This window comes from Hyperoodon ampullatus (genome assembly GCF_949752795.1).
Source record: "Hyperoodon ampullatus genome assembly, chromosome: 17".
Classification (NCBI taxonomy): domain Eukaryota; kingdom Metazoa; phylum Chordata; class Mammalia; order Artiodactyla; family Ziphiidae; genus Hyperoodon; species Hyperoodon ampullatus.
Genome location: NC_136930.1, coordinates 38,850,152 through 38,877,879, shown reverse-complemented (window position 1 = coordinate 38,877,879; position 27,728 = coordinate 38,850,152). Strand labels below are relative to the sequence as shown.

The following is a 27,728-nucleotide window of genomic DNA, read 5'->3' as shown; positions in this document are numbered from 1 at the left end:
ATGGGCAACTCCATCCTGCAGGTCTTCCAGCCTCATTCTCAGATGCTGGACAATGTCAGTCCCATGGAAAGAATCTGCTGTCCCTGCACCGCATTAAGGGATAAGGAGGATCTGTGGTTTTGCCTCAAGTTAGTCTGCCTTGGTGCTTCTGTTTGTCTAATCCGTAGAGGCACAAGGAACTATGGGGTCTTGCTGCCTCCCAAGATCCTAACAAGAAGTGGAACATAGAACTCCTCGATATTTGGATCCCCAAATCTGTCTGGGGCTTCTATGGCCGTCCCCTGGGATTCAGTCCAGCATAGGAGAAGGGCAGGTTGCAAGGATTGGTTCTTGAGGACATTCACCAGATCCTAGTGTTTTCCAACTCTCCCCCGCCCCCAGATCTGAGGATTGTGTACTTCTCAGAGGGGGGGTGGGGGAAGAGCGTGTACCACATATTCATCCACTTTTATTCCATGTTTATTGTTATAGACCAGGACTTTGGCACTTTGGCACATATATCACTATTTATTTAAAAAATGTATGCACATGGCTACTTTATAAATCATATTAAAATGTATGTAGCGCAAAACAGTAGCTTTTATCTCACCTTTACCATCCCCCAAGTTATTACTTTTAAATACTTTAGCCATTTCTTTTACAATAAGATTATATTGCTATTTATTGATTTATCTATTACCTTTCTCTTATGAAATATGTATATTTAGTTCTATTACATTTCCCTCTTCTTCTGCTCACCCTTCCATTAAAAATGTTATGAAAACACATTAAAAGACAAAGATATAGCACTGAAAGGTAGGACAGTGATTTGACTGTCAAGCAGCTTAATGCCAGAATATGGAGGAAACAGCTCTATATTTACATAGGTGAACTAAGAATTACAGCTGATAAAATTTGATGTGAATATCAAAAATGATTATTAAAAGAGAATATAGATAAAACAAATATACTCATAAAATTATACAAACTTAAGAGGAGGCAAAGGAAGATGTGGGGTGGTGATAGGAGGAAAAACATGTTAAAATATTCATTTTACACAGAAAATAATCAAAATACAGTACATACATTTTCTACTTTGTTTAACAGAAAACTTTTGAATAACTTAAGGATAATCACATGCAGAATTAAATCATGATTATTATTTCCTAAATGAGTAGAGAAAAGAAAAAAAAGAAGAAATCCCAGAAAATAAGGAAGGGTAGTTGACATGACTGCATAAAGATAACATAAGAAAAGGCCTATTTTTACTTGGTTTTTGTTTTAATGTTCTAGAGTTTCCCCCCCCCCCAGCTTTATTGTGGTATAATTAACAAATAAAAATTGTATCTATTTAGGTTATACAACATGATTTTTTAAGGTGTACAATGTGACAACATATGTATACTTAACATATATAACATATAACATATGTATACTTAACATATGTATACATTGTGAAATTATTACCACACGCAAGTTAATTAACACTTCCATCACCTCACAGGGTTACCATTTGTGTGTGTATGTGTTTGGTGAGAACACTTAAGATCTACTCTCTCAGCAAATTTCAAGTATATAATACAGTATAATTAACTATAGACCCATGATGTACATTAGCTCCATATAACTTATTCATCTTACAGCCAAAAGTTTGTACCCTTTGACTGACATTTCCCCATTTCCCTGGGCCCCAGCCCCTGGTAACTACCATTCTATTCTCTCTTCTATGAGTTTTATATTTTTAGATTTCACATATAAATGAGATCATACAGTATTTGTCTTTTGGTGTCTGGCTAATATCATTTAGCATAACACCTTCCAGGTTCATCCATGTTGCTCCAGATGGCAAATTTCCTTCTTTTTATGGCTAAATAATATTCCATTGTATGTATATGCCACATTTTCTTTATCCATTCATCCGTCCATAGACAGTTAGGCTGTTTACATATCTCAGCCCTTGTGAACAATGCTTCAGTGAACATGGGAGTGCAGATAACCTCTTCTAGATCCTGATTTCATTTCCTTTGGATGTATACCCAGAAGTAGGATTGCTAGATTGTATGGATTGTATGGAGGTTCTATTTTTAATTTTTTGAGGAACCTCCCTCCTGTTTTCCATAATGGCTGTATCAATTTACATTCCCAGCAAGTGTACAAGGGTTCCCTTTCTTCACACCCTTGCCAATACTTGCTATCTCCTGTCTTTTTAATACTGGAAACAAACTTATTTTCAAATCCAAGCTCTGCATAGTCGAGCTGTGTGGTTTAGTCAAGTCTCTGAACATCTTTGTAACTCAGTCTTCTCATCTGTATAATGAAAATAAAATGCCCACTTCAATATGGTTATTGCAAGATTGAATGAGATCAAACATGCCTCTTATTGCATGGAGTCAGTAAAATTTCACATTCAAAGTAGCATAGTCAAGGCATCTCTTGAAGAACATAAAGGAAATTCAATTCAAAACTTAAAGTATGACTTCATAAAATACAGTTTTCTCATAGCCCATAGCTTCTTGAGAATCCCCATTCAAGTCCCCCATTAGTTTACACATCACCAAGCTCTCCTTGGTCCATATCAGCTCTTGTTCTCATAGTCCTTTCCACCCTTCCCCCTGAACCATCCAGTCTTGTCTCTCTCTACCCACTTTCCTGATGCTCTATTTAAAAATCATAAGAAAATGACCACAGATTCAGATCTCTTCGTACAGGAGAGAGGATGAGAGAAGTTGCAAAAACTCAGGCAGAGAAAAGAAGGAAGTGAAATTGGAATTATGCTTTAATAAATTTTATCCCCATAACATATGTAAAGTGCCTTACACATAATAAATACTTAAAACATAATTATTTCCTTTCTCAATGGCTCCCAACATTTCATAAATGCTTAGCCTTTATTTTTGATATGTCTTCCATAAATAAAAATAATTATTTAATCCTTGAACACTAAATTTCTCAACACTCTCTCTCCAACTCTACCAAATTAGCAATATGAAAATGGGCAGTGCTTCACAGGAGAGGGACTGCTGTTTTAAAGCAAACTTATGATTCAGATAAAATTAAAAACCTATATTACAATATGAATAATCACCTCCTAAAGTCTCTAATCTATGCTTGATTTTTTTTTTCATTGTATTTTCTTAAAGCAAGGCACACCTGCACCTCATACCATCCCCGAGGGGGCCTAGAGTGAAACTAGACTCTGCAAAAAAGACCCCCTTGGTGATTCCAATTTTTCTAAAAGTAAGAGTTTTTCTCCTGACATTTTAGAAGTGTTATTAAAACTCACTGGATTCTTGGGATTTGGAGAGGGAAGAAAAGAAACAACTGAAACCTTGATTTTCCTCCCCTGGATATCATGTTTGTTTTGACATGTGGGTGTGGTGTGCTTTTCTGGCAATGACTGCACAAATTCAACCCTGGGTGTCTACAGGACACAGCACAGCCATGTCTATGTTGCTTGGACAAGGAGTATTGCTTTTCTGTCTGCAGGTCATTCACCCACAGCTGCTGGGTTCAGGTGTCATAGCACCAAGTTTCTCTGCTCTTTCATTAAGATCTTAAGCTACATACTTATGTGTCTGATAACAAACAGGGAGAGGGACTGTCAAAAAGTTTAATGTGGTGGCAGATGGAGATGGGCTTTGGGGTCATGGATCTGTAGGAAATGTACAGGTTGCAAGTTTCTGACCCTTTGGACAAGACACCATTGTCTTTTGTATGACACGTTTCTAACTGAGTGTCAGGATGCCATCATTTCTGCCCCATCATCTCTTTTTCATTCTGCAGTTCTTTCTGCCTCCTATCTCAGTGGAAGGTCTTCTCAGATGTCTTTGAAAGTTTGAGGTTGCATCTCCCTCATATATCTTGGCACTTATGTAGACAGTGATATGTTTTTTCTGCAGAATTTCTTCTGCTGAAATGAGTTCTAATATTTTATTTGCTTCAGTCATCATCTTTCCCTTCCTCCAGCCATGGATTACTCTGTTTCAGCCATACACAGTGGACTACTTGGGGTTCACACATTCATCATATTATTTCACACCTCCATACCTTTGCATGTGCTGCCCCCTCTCCTTAGAATTCCTTTTCCTTAGAGCCACAGACATAGAAAACAAACTTATGGTTGCCAAAGGGGGAAGGGGGGGGATGGATAAATTAGGAATTTGGGATTAACATATATACTCTGCTGTATGTAAAATAGATAACCAACAAGGGCCTACTATATGGCACAGAGAAATATACTAAATATTTTGTAATAACCTATAAGAGAAAAGAATCTGAAAAAGTATATATAAAACTGAATATATATATATATAATATATATATAAATATATATATATATATATATATATATATATAAATATATATATATATATATATATATATATGTATATATATAACTGAGTCACTTTGCTGTACACCTGAAACTAATACAACATTGTAAATCAACTATACTTCAATTTAAAAACATTTTTTAAAGAATGACTTTTCTTCGCTTCATTTAGCTATCACCAGTGCTTGTCTCTCAAAACTCAAGTCGTGTCACTTCTCCCCAGAAATCTTCCTTGACTCTCCCATTGTGCTCCCCTAGCAGCCTGTAAATACCACATAAAACCAATATTTCCTGAGCACTTATTAAGAGCTAAGCATTGGGTTAAGCACATAACCTCTGTTAATTCATTTAATCCTCATGACAAATTTATGTTGAAAGAACTGTTAGTTAGAATCCTTTTACAGACAAGAGGAAGAGATGACGAAACATTAAGGAACATGCCCCAGGCCAAGCTGGTGGTGAGGTCCAAATTCAAGTGCAGGTCTGTCTGACTTCAAAGCCTGTCCTCTTTAGCAATAGATTATTTTACCTTTTCTAATAATTAAGGTATATTCGCTGATATACTTTAATTATGGGAATGCTTTCCTGGCTCTTCCATTAATCTGAAAGTTCCTTGGGGTCAGAGCTAAAATCTTACTGCAGCATATACTAGTAAACTGCCTGGCTTAGATCAAGGGCTCAACACAAAGAGCTGTTGAATAAATAAGAGTAGAGGTCTCTGTTCTGTCACTTTCTGTGTTCAGTTTACATTAGAGTACGTCTTTTCTCAGTAAAACTGAAACTCAACTTCACCAGGTCAAACCATACCATATGCTAGTGAGGAAAAGCAGAAGGAATCCGAGGCAACTGCCATATTGGCAGCTCTGAGTAGAATGAACAGGAAAAACAATGTGTAAGTGCCCATGGATGCCAAGCTCCAGGGATGAATTAGTTTGTGCAGCTGGGAGTCAGTGGCAGCCAGCCCACCAATTTCACACAGGAAGCAATCATCAATAGAGGAACACAGACAAAGGGCAGAAGAAAGATACCCTGTGAAACCAAAAACTGATTGAGAGAAATCCACGTAAGTCCAAATAAAGAACAACATGGTGTAGGCAAGATTAAATGTAGTGTCTATTTCAGTAGTGACCTTACAGGACTGACTACAGGATGTGCCTGAGCATTTGCGGTAATCAAATCACCTATAGTTAGGACTTAGTAGTGACTCCCAGAGAAACAGAGATCCAGAATTTGCTTAGAGAATCGTACCAAGGAGAGAAAGGATCTGCACTCATGGAAATAACTATGTGGCAGTTTTCTAGGCAGTTTTGAATCCCAAGCTCACTTACTTAAAGAATGAATGAGAGTGTATAAAAGCAAATATGTGGCATAATTAAACAGATAAGGTGATGAATGAACAGTCCTACTGAAAGTAACAGACTAGGAATTTGAATGAGAAAAAATATGATTGTGGATGAGATCTGTGATGAGGAGAGGAGAGAGTTAGGTATTTTCCAGTAATTTTGAATGTAGCAATTTTAGGGGGTCATGTGTTATATGCATAGCTGGAGAAGTCATACAAGTATAAGAAACAGGGAAGAAGAGTTATGTAGTTAGGTAAGATTGAAAGGTGACCGCAGAATGGGTTTCAGATGAGACAAAAGGGAGAGTATAGATGAATGTTTATTTCAAGTTTTGAAATTAAGAAGAAAATATAAAATTATTGGGAGTAAACAACATGCAGCAAGAGAACAGTGAAGAAAATCAGGAAACGATTTCTTTTTGGATGTCAAAACCCTGGAGATAAAAATCCTGGCTTCAAAAGAAGGAATTTCAATAAAAGAAAAGGGGGCAGGAGAGTTTTGGGGAAATGAATGAAAGGGGCAAAAATTAAAATGATAAAAATAAAACAGCAGCCCACTGTAGAAAACCTAAATTCCAAATCTATAGAAAGAGAGCAGTAATACTAAGCTTGAGACAGCAAAGTACAAAAGGAAGGGGGCCAATCAAAGCAGAGCCAAAAAGATTAAATAAAATGTGAAGAGTACAAATATGGAGAAAATGTGCCTTCAAGTTGGACATTTAAATAGTTGGGATTTAAGTTGGGATTTAAATAGTGCACATGTACAGAGCCCAAGAGGAGAAAAGAAGAGTCAGTGTTTCAGAATGAGAAAAAAAGTTGAAAATACACTGCTTTATGGGCTCTTCATACAGATCGGTCTAGGAATACAGGTATATGGGGTATAGTGGTTAATGAAAGTTTGAAAATTATGTCATTTCTGGTCAAATTATGGCTTTGAATTGTAGGAAAAGAGCTAGTATATAAAATATTACTGCCCCAAAAGAAAAGGGAAAGAGGACAATTATGGAAGGAAATTATACTTATCCTATAAACCAGTGGTTCTCCATGGCAGCATGTTAGGATCCTATGGGAACTTTTTTTAACTGTACCTGTCTAGACCCTGGCTCCAGATATTCTAAATTAATTTGTTTGGGGTGGGGTCCCAGCATCAGTATTTTTAAAAGCCCCCTTCAGGGGAATCCACTATGGGGTCAAGGTTGAAACCACTGCTACGTGCCCATGAGTCACTTGATAGTAAGAAGGAATTGCATCTGTGTTAGCTAGGAAACATGAAAGGTGACTGTCTGAAATATAAGATTTAGGAACAATCTGTAAGAGAAGTCTAATTGAAGAATTCTTATTTATATAAAGCTATTTACCATGTAGAATGACAAATCTAAAAGAGAATCAATAGAGGACATATTTATGTGTAAATAAAAATAAGTGAAATTTAAAGTTGAAAAATATCTAAAATAAAAAACTGAGAAATTTGGCAAGGATATTTAAGGAACCAGCAAATCTTCTTAGAATATGAAGATATTTACTATAAAGTGAAAGGAATAAGCAAAGAGAAGGAAAACTATGATCTTATAGAAATGATTTGATTTATGTCTCTGCCTCCCCAGTAGATAGAGCAGGGCCTGGCATGAAATTGGAATTCATAAATTTTGCTGAATAAAGGAAATCTGCATAAGGGTAGGCATGAGAAAACTGGGTAGAAAATCAGGGAGGCAGTGTAATGGATAATGAAAAGCAATGAACTGGCAGTCAGTGCTGGGTTCCACCCACCAGTGTGTCGTTATGTGAGAGGACAAATCAATACATCTCTGTGGCTTACTGTTGGACTATGTGGGCTCAAAGCTCATCTAGCTCTGAAAGTTTATGACCATATCGTAGCTTAAAAAATAAATAGACCATCAAAGGGTAAAGAGAAGTCAAAAACCTTAAAAAAGCAAAATGGGGTGTGCCAGATGCACATAATAGAATTCATAGATAGATAAACTGAAGATGAGGAAATGAAAGCCAAAACACCAAAAATAGGAGTAAATAAAAGGAGTTTAGAGGTGCACTAAGATGTAAGCTGCCTGAGGGCAGGAGCTTTGTCCATCTTGCTTCTCACTCTATCCCCAATACCTAGAAAAATGTTTGGCTTATAGTCGGTGTTGACTTGACTGGAAAGATGGGGAATGCCAGATTTTTGTAGAGATCCAAACAGGCACTGATCTGGAAAGTGTCATGGAGGAGATGGTCAAAAGAAAAAGATGTCCAATAAGCACAAAGTATTCACAAATCATCAACATCATGTATCTGTATGATTGATATCTTACATGGGGATTGCCATCAACTTACCTTACTGCATACCCCGTGCAGTAAGTGCACCAGGACATGGGCCACATGAAACATTGGCTTGAAGCTAAGTGTGGTGACATGGAATTAATTCAGATATTGAAAGGACTTTAAAGCAGTACAGTACTGGCCAAGTTTGTTTTTTTTTTTTTTTTCTTCAGCCAAAAACTGTGCTTTTCCACAGAAGAATACCAAGGGGCCTTGATCATGAATCCGTTTTTCTATTGCAGGACCATTCCTAAGGGAATACCTCAATTATACTAAAAACCTTCCCCAAATAACTCCAATGCCTTCAAGGTTTAGTCCCAATTATTTTTTCTCCAAGTAAAGCAGGCCCTCTAATTTACAACTCACAGCTTTCCAAAGAGTAGGAACTTTAACAAGGAGTCTACATTTACCTATCTTAAGTTCAAAGACTATATGGACTTACTTAAGCTTCCCTGTCTCATTTCATCACCCACAAATCAAGAGCTTGGATACAATAATGAGGTAACCCAAACCAGAGGTCCACAGGCATTGTTAGAGGACGCTGGCCAATAAGTTGGGCCAAGTTTTCCAGGGTTCAACATGGCATTCCTTTCATCCAGCAGCCAACACATTTGCATTGAACACCTGGATTGGACACTGTACTAGGTGCTAGAAAGATTCATAAGTCAAAGTGTCTCCCCAGAATGCTTTATGGTCTACTGGGAGAGACAGACAGGTCCACCTCTAAACGGGAAGGGAAAAGAAAGAGAACTGATATTTGTTAAATATCTGCTGGAGGCCAGGTACTGTGATATAGGCATTATCTTCTCTTCTTTATTTAATCCTACAGTCTCTTTTACAGACAAGAAAACTGAGGTTCAAAGAAGGTATTTACTTACTCAAAGTCACAGACCTGAGTGTAGCATAATACAATGGGCATCCAGAGTTTTTCTCCTTGAAAATCTATTCTCTCGTCCCTCTACCATACTCAAATGCAATTTTCAAAAAGTGAAAATAACAGTGGTGATAAATGCTATACTAGTAGTAGTTTGAACAAAGGGCTATGGGAGTGCAAAGGGCACAGTGAAACTGTGACTAGGAGAGGAAGGGGGTCAGAGAAGGCATCACCGAGGATGTGACATTTGAGCTGGGCCATGTTAAACAGCTGGAGTTAGTCCTGCTGGATTAGTAATGTGTTGATTTTTTGACTACACCTCTTGGGCACTTACCAGAGCCACAAAGTGAAGGAAGCAATAATTCTTCTCTGGTCACCCAAACTGCTGAAATGGAGTCACCTGCTATTTCCACACCCACTGGTTGCACACAGAGAGTTTCTCAAATAGGGTTACAGTAAGAGGATGTTAGCTTAGGGAGTAGCAGGTGTGTGGATGGAGAGGGATGTGGGCCATGTCTGTTGGGAAGGGGAGTGTCACGGTGCTTTTGAGCCCCTCTTGTTTGTATGCTGGGACTAGAGGTACCAAGAATAGATAAATGGAAGCTCCAAAGAGGATCTGCAAAGGCACATGGTACAATTTTCGTCTGAGAGTTGTTTTAAAAAGAAAGATCTCAAGCATGGATTTTTTTTTAAGAAGCAGAGTTTCTGTTTACTTATTGATGATAAATCAACAGGGTTGCATGGCAGCCAAATGGGTCTTTGAATGTGCTGCTTCATTTTTCCCATTAAGCCTAAGGAGTGTCCCAGAAATGGAAAAAATAAGGCATTAAACTTCAGTGAAGCAAAATTTGGAAAAATGTGTGTGATCCACTGAACAAAAGACACTGGGTTGGACATTAATGGAAAGAAACTTAGAGTAAATTATGGAAAGTTTAGTGACTATGTACTCTGAAAATTAAGGAAAATAATGGAATGCCCACATGAAGCACATAGAGTCACCAAGTGGGGAGGGAAAGGGAAAAAAATTGAAAAGGTTTTTAAAGCACTATGATGTTTCTCTATAGGAGAAGGTGCACAAAGGCAATAGCTGAATAACTACAAGCCAAGTGGCTGAAGCAGAGAATGACTGAGCGGTTCCCAGGTAATCTTCCCTCCCAGGTTAACTCCCCTCTTATAAATGATTCCTCCCACTGTGACCATTGATCTCTCTAAAATTCAGATCTGATTATATCACTCTTCTGCTTAAATGTCTTCAATGACCTAGTCTCAAGAAAAAGTCCAAATTCCATAGTGTGCCATGCAAGAACTTCCATAATGTAGCCATTCTTACTATCCAGTTTGTCTCTCCCCTATCCCAACACACACTTTATTCTCTAATTGTGCTGAACTATCTGAAGATACCCCCAAATCGACCTTTGAAATGTTGAAAATACTATTTCTCCTACCTGGAATGCTATGCTTCACCACTATCTTCTGTTTTCAAATATTTGAAAATAATGTTTGAAATAAATGTTTCAAATATTTTGGGTGTTTCAAACATTTTGCTTCATTTTGTATGAACAAAACTTTCAATTCTCACAAGAACTTGGAGGTAGAAGACAATTCTTATTATCATCCCTATTTTATTGTGAGAAAACTGAGATTAAGTCTTTTGCCCATTACTTAAATCCAGCCAATCTTGTTTCCCAGTTCATGATCTTTCTTAACATCTTAATAAGCAAAGTATGTGCTGTAGTGGAGTTATGTATAAAGTGCTCTCTCAAATCAAAGACAAGAACTGAGCCCAGAACTGAAATTCAGGAAAACTTTCTTGGAGGAGCTGAGCCCTTTCTTGTGCTAACCTCAGGGTCAATACAGTGAATCACTGCCTTAGCTAGTTGAATGAGCAGACCCACTTACCTCAAATTAGGTGAGAAGAAAGAAACCAGGGTGGCAGTCAGATGATTCACACAGTTGTGACATACTCTTTGTTAAATATTAATATTTTTATACCATTTGGGAAATAACTATTGCCCCCAATATCCCCAAGTCCCACCCTTGTCATCCTGGCCATCCTAGCTGCAATGCCAGCTTTAAAAGATTTAAGCTTCCAAACAGGTGTGAATCAGCTTCTATTTTTGCTATTCTATTCCATTGACTTAATTCTCTACACCAAAAACACACGGCTGTAATTAACTATAGGTTTGTAATAAATCTTGATATCAGCTAGGCTAAGTCCTCCTACTTTGTTTTTCTTCAGAAGAGTCTCAGCTATTCATGGCCCTTTGTTATTCTGTTTATGTATTTTTTATGTTTATCAATATACTTTGTTTTAGGTATCTATTGCTATAGAACAAATTATTCCATTAGTGGCTGGAAACAACTCATACTTATCTCACAGTTTTTGTGGATCAGGAATCCTGGAGTGGCTTAGCTGGGGGCCTCTGGCTCAGGGTCTCTCATGCTCAAGCTGTGGGCAAGAGCTGGATAGTCATCTCAAAACTTGACCTGGGGAGGAGTCACCTTCAATTTCCCTCATGTGGCTGTTGACAAGCCTCAGAAGATCCATGTCCAAGTTCAGTCACTCCGGCCTCTCCACAGGGCTGCCTGGAGATGTAGAAGCTGGCTTCCTCCAGAGCAAGCAATCCAGAGAGAGTGAGAGCCAGCACCTGAGGCAGAAGCCACAGAAGTGACATCCCATCATGTCTCCCATATTCTATCCATTAGAAAAGAGTCATTAAGTCCAGTCCACCCGAAGGGGAGGGGATCACACAAGATATGAGGAAGCGGGGATCATTGGCAGACATCTTAGAGGCTGTCTACTACAATTTATTTATTGTAAATGTAAATTTTTAAAATAGAAAATACCTTCTCATATTTAAAAATTTTACATGTACCAGAGGCCATATCGTAAGAAGTGTCCCTCACACCCCATTTGTCAAGTTCTATGAAAAATATTACTGAAATTTTGACTGTAATTGCAATGAATCTAGAGATTTGAGAATTGGTATTTTTGTGATATTGAGTCTTTCTCTCTCCATGAAAAGATGAAGTGTCTTTTGTCTAGATCTTGTTAATATCTTTCAGTATACTGTCATATTTTTAATTTATTTATGTCTTATTAATATCATTCAATAGATTATCATAATCTTCTCTTTAACAATTCTGCACATCTATTAGATTTATTTCTAGTACTTTATTTCTGTTGTCATTGTAAATAACACCTTTTAAATATATATATTTTCTGACTACTTATTGCTGATTGTATATATGCAATTGACATATATCCAGCACCTTTGCTAAACTCTCTTATTAATTCAAAAGAAATTGTCAGTGTATCTTCTGTGTGGATAATTTTGTAAACCACAGTGATGACAGTTTTGTTTCTTCCTTTCCAAACTGTATACCTTTTATTTATTTTTCTTCTTTTACTGTGTTGGTTAGGGCTGACAGTGAACTACTGTTTTGTTTCTGATTTTAAAGGGAATGTTTTGACATGTCATGATTTAAATAAATCTTATGTAGTTCTTTTGTAGATATCACCTAGCAGATCAAAGATGTTCTTTTTTATTTCTAGTTTACTAAGATATTTTAAAATAGTTAATGGACTGGGAATTTTAATTATTCTTTTATTTTCCATATATTAAGATGATTATATCATTTTCTTCTTTAATCTGTTAATATCGTGATTCTCTATTATTGAATTAACTTCATAATTAGGAAACCACCTTAGTAATGATGTATATTCATTGGATTTTATTTGCCTATTATTTCCTTTAGAATTTTTGTATCTATATTAGTGAATGAGATTGTCTTGTAATTGACCTTTTTCATACCATCATTGTCTGGATTTGATAATGAGGTTTAATAGCCTCATAAATTAAGGTGGGAATATTCTCTCTTTTCTTATTTCCTGGAAAATTTTGTAGAAATACCTGTTATTTAAATATTTGAAAGTATATGAAAGAATTTGCTTGTAAAATCATCTGACCCTAGCATTCTCTTTGTGAGAAGATTTTAAATTTACACTGATTAAAATTATTTTATGGTAATGTGACTATTCAGGCTTTCTCTTTTCTGTTGATTTTGATATGTTATATTTTTTCAAGTAATTTGCCCATTTCATCTAATCTTTTTTTTTTTTTTTTTTTTTTTTTTTGCGGTATGCAGGCCTCTCACTGTTGTGGCCTCTCCCATTGCAGAGCACAGGCTCCAGATGCGCAGGCTCAGCAGCCATGGCTCACGGGCCCAACTGCTCCGTGGCATGTGGGATCTTCCTGGACCAGGGCACGAACCCGTGTCCCCTGCATCGGCAAGTGGACTCTCAACCACTGCGTCACCAGGGAAGCCCTCATCTAATCTTTTAATGGATTGGCATAAGTTGTATATAATATCCCATTATCTTTTTAAGTTCTTCTGCATCTGAAGTTACATCCTCCTTTTTTATTTATAATATAGGTTTTTTGATGCCTATCTCATTTTTAAATCAATCTTACCAGACATTGAGCAATTTTGTCACTTCACAAAAACCCAACTTAGTTGATTCTCCTTGCTTTCTATTTCATTTATTTCTTTCATTTCTACTTTTATCCTGATTATTTCATTTTCTCCATTTCTTACTTTATTGTTATTTTTAGTTTCTTTTTTACTGACGTATAGTTTACATACAATGTTATGTTAGTTTCAGGTGTACAACATAGTGATTTGACATTTATATACATTATGAGATGATCACCATTGTAAGTCTAGTTACCATCTGTCACCATTTAAAGTCATTACAATATTATTGACTATATTCCCTATCCTGCATATCAAATCCCTGTGACTTATTTACTTTATAACTGGAAGTTTGTGCCTCTTAATGTCCTTCACCTATTTTGCCCATCTTCCCTCTATCTCCATCTCAGTTTGTTCTATCTATGAATCTGTTTCTGTTTTGTTTTATTTATTAATTTGTTTTGTTTTTTAGATACCACATATAAGTGATATATGGTATTTGCCTTTCTCTGTCTGACTCATTTCAATTAGCATAATACCCTTTAGGTCTATTCATGTTTTCACAAATGATTATAATGGCTGACTAATATTTCATTATATTATATACATGTACCATATCTTCTTTATCCATTCACCTATTGATGGACATTTAGGTTGTTTTCATATCTTTGCTATTGTAAATAATGGTGCAATAAACATAGCATTGCATATTAGCATTTTCATTTTCTTCAAATAAGTTAGCATTTTCAAATTAGCATTTTCATTTTCTTTTTCAAATTAACATTTTCACTTTCTTCAAATAAATACTCAGAAGTGGAATTGCTGGGTCATGATAGTTCTATTTTTAATTTTTTGAGGAAACTCCATACTGTTTTCTATAGTGGCTGCACCAATTTACATTCTCACCAACAGTGAATGAGGGTTCATTTTTCTCCACATCCTCGCCAACACTTGTTTTTGTTTTTGTCTTTTTGATAGCAGCCATTCTCACAGCTGTGAGGTGATATCTCATTGTGATTTTGATATGCATTTCCCTGATGATTAATAATGTTGGGGACCTTTTCATGTACCTGTTGGCCAGCTGTATGTCTTCTTTGGAAAAATGTCTGTTCAGGTCTTTTGACAATTTTTAAAATTGGATTGTTTGGGTTTTTTGATATTAAGTTGTATAAGTTCTTTATATATTCCAGATATTAACCTCTTATCAGACATGTGATTTGCAAATATTTTCTCCCATTCATGAGGTTGCCTCTTTGTTTTGCTGCTGGTTTCCTTCACTTAAAAAAAATTCAGTTTGATGTAGTCCCATTGCTTATTTTTGCTTTTGTTGCCCTTGCCTAAGGAGATAGATCCCCCAAAATATGCTAAGACCAAAGTCAAAGAGCTGACTGCCTATGTTTTCTTCTAGAAGTTTAGTAGTTTCAGGTTTTCCATTCAAGTCTTTATTCCATTTTGAGTTAATTTTTGTATATGGTGTAAAATAGTGGTCCAGATTCATTCTTTTGCATGTAGCTATTCCTATTTTCCCAACATCATTTATTGAAGAGACTATATTTTCCCCATTGTATAGTCTTACCACCTTTGCTGTAGATTAATTTGCCATATGTGAATGGGTTTATTTCTGTTGTATTAATCTATGTGTCTGCTTTTACGCCAGTGCCATACTGTTTCGATTACTATAGTTTTGCAGTATAGTTCAAAGTCAGGGAGTGTGATACCAATTTTGTACTTTTTTCTCAAGATTGCCTTAGCAATTCAGAGTCTTTTGTGGTTCCATACAAATTTTAGGTCTATTTGTGTTTTTTTCTATTAAAAATGCAGTTGGTATCTTGATAGGGATTGTACTGTATCTTTATATTGCTTTTGGTAGTATGGGCATTTTAACAATATTAATTTTTCCAATCCATGAGAACAGTATAAATTTCCATCTATTTTTGTCATCTTTAATTTTTTTCATCAATGCCATAGCTTTCAGAGTACAGGTCTTTCACCTCCTTGGTTAAATTTACTCTGAGGTATTTAAGTTGGTGCAATTGTAAGTGTAGTTGTTTTCCTAATTTCTATTTTTGATAGTTCTTTGTTAGTGTATACAAGTGCAACAGATTTCTGTATGTTAATTTGTATCCTGCAACTTTGCTGAATTCACTTATTAGTTCCAATAGTTTTTGGTGGAGTCTTTAGGGTTTCCTGTTTATAGTATCATGTCATCTGTAAATATTGACAGTTTTACTTCTTTCTTTCCAGTTTGGATGTCGTTTCTTTTTCTTGTCTGACTGCTGTGGCTAGGACTTCTATAGTAAAAGTGGTGAGAGTGGACATCCTTGTCTTGTTCCTGAACTTACAGGAAATGCTTTTAGCTTTTTGTCATTGAGTATGATGTTACTCATTGATCATTGAGTGTGGCCTTTATTTTGTTGCAGTATGTTCCACTATACCCACTTTGTTAAGAGTTTTTATCATGAATTGTGTTGAATTTTGACAAATGCTTTTTCTGCATCTATTGAGATGATCAATGATATTTATCCTTTGTTTTGTTAATATTGTCTATTATGTTGATTCATCTGTGGTTGCTGAACCATCCTTGCATTCCTGGCATAAATCCCACTTGATCATGATGTATGATCCTTTTAATGTACTGTTAAACTCTGTTTGCTAATATTTTGTTGAGGATTTTTGTACCTATGGCCTGTAATTTTCTCTGTGTGTGGTGTCCGTCTGGTTTTGCTATCAGGGTAACTCTGGCCTCATGGAATGATTTTGGAACTGTTCCCTCCTCTTCAATTATTTTTAGAATAGTTTGAGAAGGACAGGTATTAACTCTTCTTTAAATATTTGGTAGAATTCACCTATGAAGCCATCTGCTCCTAGACTTTTGTTTATTGGGATTTTTTGAGTTACTGACTCAGTTTCATTACTAGTAATTGTTCTATTTAGATTTTCTGTTTCTTCCTGATTTAGTCTTGGTAGGCTGTATGTTTCTAGTAATTTATTCATTTCTTCTAGGTTTTCCAATTTGTTGGTGTATAACTGCTCATAGTAGTCTATTATGATACTTTGTTTTTCTATGGTATCAACTGTAACTTTTCATCTTTCATTTCTGATTTTATTTGGGCTCTGATTCTTTCTTCTTGATAAGTCTGGCCAGAGGTTTGTAAATTTTGTTTATCTTTTCAAAGGACAAGCTTTTAGTTCTATTGATGTTATCTAGTTATTTAGTCTCTATTTTTTATTTCCACTCTGACCTTTTTTATTTCCTTCCTTCTGCTAACTTTGGGCTTTGTTTATTCTTGTTTTTTTCTAGTCCCCTTAGGGGTAAGGTTAGATTGTTGGAGGTTTTTCATGCTTCTTGAGGTCGGCCTGTATTGCTATAAACTTCCCTCTTAGAACTGCTTTTGCTGCATCCCATAGATTTTGGAAGGGTATATTTTCTCTTCTTGTTTGTTTCAAAGTTATTTTATTTTCTTCTTGATGTCTTCATTGACCATTAATTGTCTAGTAGCATATTGTTTAGACTCCACATATTTTTATTTTATTCAGTTTTCTTTTTGTAGTTGACTTCTAGTTTCTACCATTGTAATTGGAAAAGATTCTTGATGTGATTTCAATCTTCTTCAATTTACTGAGACTTGTTTTGTGGCCTAACTTGTGATCTCTTCTGGAGAATGTTCCCTGTGGACTCGAAAAGAATGTGTATTATGCTGGTTGGTGATGGAATGTTCTGCATGTATCTATTGTCTATCTAGTCTAATGTGGCACTTAAGGCCAGTGTTTTCTTAGTGATTTTCTGTCTGGATCCATTACCATAAGTGGGGTATTAAAGTCTCCACTATTACTGTCAATTTATCTTTTTTATTTCTGTTAACATTTGCTCTATATATTTAGGTGCTCCTATGTTGGGTGCATAAATGTTTACAAGTGTTATATTCTCTGGTTGGATTGTCATAATTATGTAATGCCCTTTGTCTCTCTTGCTATTTTTAATTTAATTTTTGAGTTGTAGTGTTAGCTTATTAATCTTCAATCATTCTTTTCTAATACAAGTATTTAAGTCCTGCTTTATCTGCATTCCAAAAATTTAATATGTAATATTTTCACTTTCAATCAAAGTATTTCCCAAACTTCATTATGATTTTTATCTGTCCCATGAGTTATTTAGTCTTAAAATTTTCAAATGCATGGTGTGGTTTAGTAATCTTTCTGTAAAATATTTCTAAGTTAATTGCATTGTTATCACAGAACATAGTCTGCATGATAAGAATTCTCTAAAATTTGATGAGTCTAAATTCTGGTTAGTTTTCATAAATGTTCAATGAATGCTTGAAAAGAATGGTTTTCTCTAATTGTTTGGTGTGAGAGTCAATATATCAAGTTTGTTGATAGTGGTGGGCAAATGTCCTTTATTCTAAGTTATTGATTGTTCTGCTTGATTAATCAATTGCTGAGAATTGTTTTAATATTGGTTATAATAATGGTGGATTTTTCTCTTTTTCTTATAGTTTTTAGTATTTACCTTATATGTTTTGAAGGTATGTAATTATGTGCATGAATGTTTTGAACTGTTATTCCAAGGGAATTCAACCTTTTACCATTATATAGTGGATATTTTAATTTCTAGTCGTGATTCTTGTTTTAAAGTCTTGTTTTGTCTGAAGTTCCCATTACCACACCAATTTACTTTTCATTATTATTTTCTGGTATATCTTCTTCCAGCATTTTACTTTCAATTTTTATATCCTTATACTTTGTGCAAGTCTCTTATAAACAACATAGAGTTAGATCTTTTTTTAATCCAGTCAAACTTAACCTTCTAGCTGAAAAGTTTAGTTCATTGATATTTACTGAGATTGTTGATGTATTGAATTTCTCTTTACCACCTTATTTTTGCCCTTTTATTTGCCCTGCTTTTTTTGTTTATATTTTTCATTGCCATCTTTTGGATTGCTTCAGGTTTTTGTTATTTTTCTTTTTTTTAACCTTTATTCATTTGGACGTTTACACTGTATTTCTATTATTTCAGTAGCTGTTTAGAAATTTTAACATGTAAACATATTAAAGTCTAAAATGCTTTAATATCAGTTGCTCCAACTTACATGCTATTATCAGGAAATATTTTACTTGTATTCAAAATTGTTTTCATATTCCACAAATTAAACATTATTATTGTCATTGTTGTTTTAAATATTGTTTTATACAATAAATATTTATCTAGATTTACCCACATGTTCACTCCTTTCTTCACTATCCTTTCTTTCTTCCTTCTCAGACCTTCCCTCTGGGATCATTTTCATTCTTCTTGAAGTGTATTCTTCAATAGTTACTCTACTGTTGGTAATAAACACCATATTTGATGGTAAACAGTTTTTTGTTTTCCTGAGAATGTCTTCATTATACTCACATTCTTAAAAGACAGTTTTGCTGTGTGTTTACATTTATTTTCTCTCAGACTTTGAAAACAGTATAACACTATATGCTATTTTTCATTTTTGTCTTTAGTTGTTATCTGTTTCTAATCTGCTTTTTCTCTCTGACTACTCATTAAATTTCTTTTCCTTTGCTATTTTGCAGCTTCACTGCAATGTAACTAGATATATAGATATAGATATACATATAATGTTTGCATCTTTCCTACTTGGAACTTAGTGATTCCTAAATCATAGGATGTGTGTCTTTTATCAGTTTTGGAAATTTTTCACTGTTATCTCTTAGAATATTACCCATTTTTCATTTTCATGGCCACTCCTTCTGTAACTCTGATTACATGTATGTTGGACATTTGCTTTCATGTTATGATCCATGATTTTTGATGTCTCCTTCATGGTTACCATATCTTTGACATTGGTATGCATCTGGTCATTTCAGTCCTTCTCTTGAGTTGTATGGAATCTGCTTTTAAAACTAACAGTTTATTTCAATTATGCTTTTCAAGTCTATAATTTCTTCTTCAAATGTGCTTTATCATCACTGAGAGTCTCTAAACTCATACTTTCAGTACTGTTTTATGTTCCTTTAAACTTATAAAATATGCTCTTTCTCTATGCTCTATTTGAATATTTGAATATCATAAGTCTTTGTATGTTTGATATTTGTTTATTTGTTTCAACTGTTGGGTATTTCTGCTGATTCTCAGCCATGTTTCTTGTTCCCACATCTGTTTTGTAATGTTTAACTGTTGAGTTGTTTATCTGATATACTTTTATCTGAATAAATTCTTAGAGGCATGAAGTTGAGAGTTCTTTCACCCTCATAAGAGCTATACCTGCTTCTGGAATCCACCTTTAAACCTATTATTTTCTAATAATTTTCTTTTAAGATAAAATAAGAAAATTTCCCATGTAAATTAGGATTTACCTCTAGTTCACTGTTCACTGAAGATGTGGCCCTTTTTGTTAGGTATGGTCTTGGCTTCACATGCAGGTTTTTTATGTGACTCCTTACATTATATGGACACCAATATTTGTTCCCTGCTACCTATGAGGCCATTAAAACGTAATCTCTGGATCACCAGAAATCCACAGGTCCCCAGAAAGCAGTCATGGACTTTTCTCCCAGGATTTATGCTTTTGTTTCATGTTTGAGTGCTGGGGATTTCCTTACTCTGTTGTCAGCTCAACCATGTAATGAATAGTTTTTCCAAACACTTTATATAGTATCTGGGATTATTCTGTAGTGTAAGGCTTTGCAGAATATCAAGTTTGTAAAACTGCCAGAAATGGAAATCTAATTTATTCTTTTTAAATTTTGCCTAAATTAGAACAGTTCCTTTTTTAGATGACTAAGTTATTTTCTATTAAAAATTCCTTATAATAAAAATATGTTTCTGTAAAACAGAAAATTACAAAAACTTCGTAGAAAGAGAATATTGCTGAAAATTTTACCACTTCCCCAAAATATTCATGTATTAGGTTAAACCATTCAAAATAGTCCTTCTATAGGTCAAAATTAACTTTACATGGTTCAAATAAATATTTCCTTCCAGTGTTTTTTTCAATAACTGTGTTATATAAAGTAATAATTTATATATAATCTTATATATTTTTACCTTTGTAGAAACAATTCCCCATTAAACTTCTCACAATAGCTTGCTTATACAATACTTATATACATGACATTTAGCCTGATTGTTTTAATCATTTCCCTATTTTCAGACATTTAAATTGTTTCCACATTTTTATATAGCTAATACTATCGTGAACATCTTTATGCATAGAGCAATTTTCTGAATTTTGTATTTTCTCTTAGAATGTAGAAATGGAAATGAAATTGCTGATTTAGAAGCTTAAAGTTTTTAAGAATCTTATTACCTATCAGCAAGTTACACTCCCACTTGCAGATGTAAAATATCCGAATAGAATATTTGGAGTCTCTCTCAGTTTCCTAATTTGGTATTCCAACACCTCATTAGAAAAGTCATGTGATGCTGTAGCTCTAACCTACATCTCACCTATTGAGAGGTGTTCTCATTTTCATATTATCTGTTCTTGGTTTAAATATCTCCCAGATACTCACCACATTTTGTGTAATTACTGAAAGAATCTCATCCAACTTCCCTTAGGAATTTTTCAAAAGTACTATAAAAGTCAAATTACTTAAATCTACCTAAATTAACTCTTCAAAGAGGTATGCCAATTCTCACCAAAGGCCTAAAATTTAGTTGCAAGCAAGTGTTGAGATTTCATTTCATTTCCATTTGTGGAAACACCATTTTGATCCTCTCTCCCAAATTCTTCTCTATGCAACAAAAAAGGCAATAACTCATACATTTTTTTCTCACTAGATTGTTTCAATAACAATAATAAGAGCTACTTTTTATTGGGTGCCTAATCTATGCCAGGAATCGTGTTAGGCACTTTACATGATCTCTAATTCCCATAATAAACTTGCAAAGTATCATCATGCCCTCTTGATATCTGAGGAAAACTGAGTCTCAGAGAGGTTAAAGAGCCATGGAAAATAAAGGGTGGGATCAGAGTTGAAGTGGATTTGGCCAAAGTCAAGCCTTCCTCTACAGAAATATAAACAAACACACACTAGTCAAAGTTATGGCTCAATAAAGCAGGAGAGGGAGTCTCTTTTGTGCAGCACACCAGATGTCTTGGGGCAACAAAAGGAGCCATGGACATAATGGTTCACCCTTTATGTCATAGATAGAACTTAAAGGCCACTATAAAGAAACCTAGCTAACCAACCTTGTGAAATAGCTGCTGAGAAACAAACAAAAAAGTTGAGAAAATGAATGCATAGTCTGAAGATGGTTTTCCCTATGGCTTAGTTTAATCAGCTAATAACACCCAAGAACAGCATGGCTAAGCTAGTTTTTTCATTCAATGCCATATTCAAGCGATGTTGTTTCACAGCTTTAATAGCCCTGTCAACATTCATCAGGGAATCAGTGCAGCCCTCTAGAATCCTGCCATAAAAACACAGTGGCATTTTTTAATTAGAGTTGTGCAACCTTCAGCACACTCCAATTCTATGTTGAATTGATGTGTCTCACTCTCACCTTAAGCTCACCAAGATTCAGATGAATCCAAGGGAAGCAGAGAGGGGTCAACATGGGCCCAGATGAACAAATGTATTTTCATAGGTTTCACAGTAAACTTTTATCTCTTGAGGCCATGGTTTTTTAAAAAATGAATAAATTATGGTAGGAAAATCTAACTCTCACCAACATGACAGTTGTTAGGTAATTATATGCTGGACACAAGTTCTGTGAAACATAGAAAAGTAGATGTAAATTCAAGATTCTGGTGGCATCAATGTTGCTATATGCATGTATATACACGCATATAGCACCTGCACAGAGAATGTTATTCAGGCAGGAAATTGGGAGCCTAATTTAATTTGTCAGTTTTATTATTTTTTTAAAAAAATAATATTATTTACCAAAAGTCTTGCATCCATGTTTTTCTTAAAAATATAATGAGTCTTCTATGATTATCATCCCTGGTTTTTGAATGGATCTGTGTACTCACTGAAAATCTACAGCTGGAGGTATTAGGAAAGAGGAGGGTATTCAACAGTAAAGTATAGACACTTGCTGCTTTTCCTAAATATCTGATTGCAGAATCCTAGATACTTTGCTATTAAAACCACAATACATTGGGCTTCCCTGGTGGTGCAGTGGTTAAGAATCTGCCTGCCAGTGCAGGGGGCACGGGTTCGAACCCTGGTCCAGGAAGATCCCACATGCCACGGAGCAACTAAGCCCGTGTGCCACAGCTACTGAGCCTGTGCTCTAGAGCCCATAAGCCACAACTACTGAGCCCGCGAGCCACACTACTGAAGCCCATGTGCCTAGAATCCTGTGCTCTGCAACAAGAGAAGCCACCACAATGAGAAGCCTGCGCACCACAATGAAGAGTAGCCCCTGCTCACCAAGACTAGAGAAAGCCCGTGCACAGCAACAAAGACCCAACACAGCCAAAAATAAATAAGTAAATAAATAAAATTTGTTAAAGAAAAACATAAAACCACAATACATTATGATGATGGTCACTTCTGGGTTTGAAGCTTCCATTGTCCATGAATTAAATGGAAAAAGTTTGTTCTTTTTATTTTTGCAATTCACTACTCAGGAGCTGTATTCAAAAATAAATAGCTCTAGGCAACTATAGGAAGAAAACTTCCAGTTGAACTGATATGAAACCCATTTGCTAAATATGGGGGTAAATTAAGTTTTTAAATTATACAATGTAAAAATAAATAGCTCTTACAATGTAAAGAAATAGAAAAGATGCATACTCTGAATCTCCACCTATTAGCGATCTTTTTGCCACAGTTTTCATTTTCTCTAAGATTAAGTAATATGTTAAACATGATTTGGTCTTTTTTTAAGTGTATTTTTTTTTTTTTTTTTGTGGTACGCGGGCCTCTCACTGTTGTGGCCTCTCCCGTTGCGGAGAACAGGCTCCGGACGCGCAGGCTCAGCAGCCATGGCTCACGGGCCCAGCCGCTCCGTGGCATATGGGATCCTCCCAGACCGGGGCACGAACCCGTATCCCCTGCATCGGCAGGCGGACTCTCAACCACTGCGCCACCAGGGAGGCCCAAGTGTATATTTACTATAAATCAATTATCTTAAATTTGATCTCAAATTTAATTTTTCTTCAAATAAACATATACAGCATCAAATAGTATAGATATAAAAAAAAAATTTCCTCACTTACTGTACTCAGAGTATGCCAATCATGAAATCAAAATTGTTTCATTTTTTAAAATAAACCAAAACTTTTTATAAAATGTTGCTTTCCAAAAATTCATGTACAAATTTTGACCTTACATTTGAATTTTCCTTGGCAAAATTTCTGGAATAAATTAATCAAATGCAACCCTCCACAGGGAAACACTTCCAAAAAATAACTTCCTCCACTGAAATGGAGTCTACAGAATGACAAGTGACTTCTCCACTTGACAATGTAAAAATTTAATGCTTATTTGCCAAAATATTCATTTTTATTGATAAAAGGAGACTTTGATTGGCAATTCATTAGATATGTGAAATAATTTATTTCCTGTTATATACCAAATATTCAGGTACAAATATATCTGAATATCTAGCATAAATGTGTTGGAAAGAGAAGAGCAAATCTGGGGTTATATTTTTATTCAGGGTAGTAATCTAAGAATATTCCTACCTTTTGATAAATTAGGTTTGAGGCCAAAGTGGAATAAAACAGGTAAGGAAATTAAACTTGTTAAATTTTTTGTAATTGTTGTAATGGGAAGTAACATCTCATAAACTTGTCTAGGAAGAAAATTCTGACCTCCTGTAATAAAGTAAATATGTGCAGAGAAATGGCATGAGTGTCAAATTAAGGGTTGATCTGTCTTCCCTGGAAGAAATACCAAGCCACCTTTGGTCAAGGGCTAACTTCATAAATGAGCCTAGCAGGTAGTTACCCAACCTGTGTGTTCTGAAATCTCTAGCAATGCTGCCTTTCTCAAAACATCTTTCCAGTGTCTGTTACTGGTACCTGAAATTCCACCTTTAGAAGATTATTTTCCTCCTTTCATGTTTTGTCCCATGCTAAAATGTAAATACTACAGATAATAATAATATATGAAGCTTATCAGTCATTTCTGTCTTCATGGTGATGAGTTGTTAATTGAAGAGATAAAGTTTGAAATAATCATCTGTAATGGGAAAGGAAATGCTAGTAAAGGGAGAAGGCCCTGGAAGATTCTGGAAGGCACTGGGAATTATGGGAGGTCACGGGGAGAGAAGGGGAGGCAATTTTTAAAAACTTTTTGTTTTATATTGGAGTATAGTTGATTGTTGTGCTGGTTTCAGGTGTACAGCAAAGTGATTCAGCTAAACATATACATGAATCTATTCTTTTTCAACTTCTTTTCCCATTTAGGTTATTACATAATATTGACCACAGTTCCCCCTACTATACAGTAGGTCCTTGTCTGTTATCAATTTTAAATATAGGGAAGGCAATTAAGCCAATGGAAGCTTCACAGTTTCTATTTATATGGAGTTATAATCTTTCTGGGGCATAGCTGCATGGGGCGAAATGTTGCTGGTTGGGTCAAACTCTGCTTCTAAGAGTTAGGAAGATAACACAAGTAAGGTCTTTTGAAACAGAAAATAAAGTATAAAATAGCTAAGAAAACAAACCGTCTTTTGATTTGAATATATGATCCTCAAAGAGTCAGGATCTACAGACATCTGTAACTGCAGCATTTCTTTTTCTGTGTCTACAGCATCATTAGAAGGCAAGAAACCCAACAGCAACTCTTTCAGAGGAGGGTCCAAGGGAACATAACATAAGTATTTCTCTAAGTGTGTTCCATGGAATACTTAAGTGGATAGATGCTAGAGTGATGAGTGGGAGGGAGTTCTTTAGATAAGTAAGTTTGAGAAAAGCTTTACACCATAGGTCTCTCTTAAAGGGTTAAAACATGTGTATGGCAGAGACTATTGCGTGTTCATGAAAATCCATCTCCTTGTTCTCCAGATCACATTTCCCAGCATTCATTTGCACTAGGTGTGGCCATGTGCTGGGTTCCAGACAATGGGATTTGCTTTCTGGGTAGAAGTCATGTGTACTACTCTCTGGATTGGCCCATAAAACCTCCCATGCACCATCTTCCTTGCTCTTTGCTCCTTCCAAATGTCTGGAATGGAATAAATCTGGGGTGATCTGAGGACCTCTTCGTTGAGGATGATGAAATTGATGGATGGTGAGTGGCTTTATGAATTACCTTTTGGAGGCAGCCATCTAATCAAGAGCTCTACTGTTGGACCACGTCATGAGCCAGAAACATATCTTATAATGTTAAGTCACTGAGATTTCAGTATTTTTTCCTATTACAATGCTTTAGGTATTTATCCTAATAAAATGCTTTGCATCTTAAACATTTGAAAGGCATTGCAGTTAAAAAATCATATTTACTTTTATTAAACCCAATATTTTCAACCAATTTAATCACAGTACATTTATGGTTTTGTTTTGTTTTTACTTTAACAACTATTAGCTAGTAGAACTATTAGTTTTTTTTATTGGGGAAAAACTATGTCCTTCTTTAGGGAAGACTCAATAAGCCTTTGTTCACTCCCTCTAGCCTTCTAGAAGTTTATTCTAGCTAGAAGAGAAGTTTATTCTAGGTAGAAGAGGAGAGGACTAAGAAACAAACTATGGCCAGGATTATGGGAATGTACAGCACCAGGGATTTTAATTATAAACTCACCCACAGAGCCATGTTAGATATTCCAATGCAGAATTAACTAGGTGAGTGCAGAGAACAGAGGCATATGGTCTCTGAGGAAGCAGCTCAGAGACAGCCTCTCCCACAACTGGGAGCTGGGCCTGGCCCAGGAGAGCTTTGCCTTCATCCACGAGGACTTTGATGTCAAAGAGACCTTCTTCAATTTCTCCAAGAGGGAACTGACTGACCTCTTTTGACCCTGTTCTCATCAAGGTGAAAATTTTCCACCTGGACAAGTACAAACAACTCAAGTCAAGGTGCCCATGATGTACTGGGCAGGCAAGTTTGCCTCCACAGTTGATAAGAATTTTCATTGCCACATCCTCAAACTGCCTTATTGAGGAAATGCCACCATGCTGGTGGTCCTCATGGAGAAGATGGGTGACCATCTTGCCCTTGAAGACTACCTGACCACAGACTCGGTGAACACACAGCTCAAAAACATGACAACCAGAAAAATGGAAGTCTTCTTTCCAAAGTTCAAATTAGATCAGAAGTATGAGGTGCAACTACGGGGACTGAGGAGTATGTAAAACAGCATGGAAAGGCAATCAGCACAATCCAGGTGGTGGGGAATAATTTGCAAGAGAAAAATATTCCGTTTCTTTGACATATTAGTTATAAGGGAAAAAAGGAAGTGGGAGTGGTCTATATATTGAAAAAGCCTTAAGAAATATATCTGCCATTTGCAATGTGTCATCTTTATCTAGATCATGATTCAAACAAACTATAGTGAAATATGACATTTGTGAGAGAATAATTTAACAGTGGATACTACTAAGTATCCTTAATAATATCTGACAATTGTATTGAATTTATGATCATAAAAAGTCTTTAGAGACTTCCCTGGTGGTGCAGTGGTTAAGATTCCATGCTCCCAATGCAGGTTCCTGGGTTTAATCCCTGGTCAGGGAACTAGATCCCGCCTGCAGCAACTAAGAGTTCTCATACCACAACTAAGGAGCCAGCGAGCTGCAACTAAGGAGCCCACCTGTCACAACTAAGACCCAGTGCAACTATATATATTATATATATATATATATATATATGTGTATATATATAATATATATATATAATTTTTAAAAAGAGTCTTTATCTTCTAAAAAAAAAGATGAGGTACATGAACTGCTGAAGGAGATGGGAATCAGCAGAATCTTCTCACCCTGGGCTGACCTGAGTGAACTCTCAGTTACTGCGAGAAATATTAAAATAACCAAGGTTTTACAAAGAGCAATGATTGAGGTTAGTAAGGAACTGAAGCAGTGGTGGGAAAACTGTCAGAAATTACTGCTTATTCCATGCCTCCATCATCAAAGTGGACCGACCATTTCATTTCATGATCTTGAAGAAACCTCTAGAACGCTGCTATTTCTGGGCAGGGTGGTGAATCCAACTCTCCTGTGACCTATGACATGCATGAGTATTTAGAACTATAGCAAATGTTGAATCTGAGGTGTTTGAACCTACAAAGGACAGTGGCAGTGGATGTCGAAAAGAGAGAGTGTCCCCCCTTGTCCTCAAATGCTAGTTTAAGTTGTTCTGAGATAAATCTGAGTATTAAATTCAAACTTATTTTAAGGAGAAAAAATAAAGTAAAAGGAGGGGGAAAAGCGAGAATCATATATAGAAGTTAAGGATTAGTGAGAAGAGACAAGTGTGGTGACAAGGTTCTAATTTTTTTAAATTTTGCCTTACTTTCC

The 27,728-nt window shown here is 35.6% G+C and overlaps 1 pseudogene across 1 annotated transcript; it reads left to right on the top strand.

The window, feature by feature from the left end:
• Positions 1–27,432, top strand: LOC307065340 (protein Z-dependent protease inhibitor-like; annotated as a pseudogene). The gene is made up of 3 exons: positions 1–54; positions 26,052–26,531; positions 27,145–27,432. The product of its transcript is annotated as a protein Z-dependent protease inhibitor-like (transcript).
• Positions 27,433–27,728: the final 296 nt, after the last annotated feature.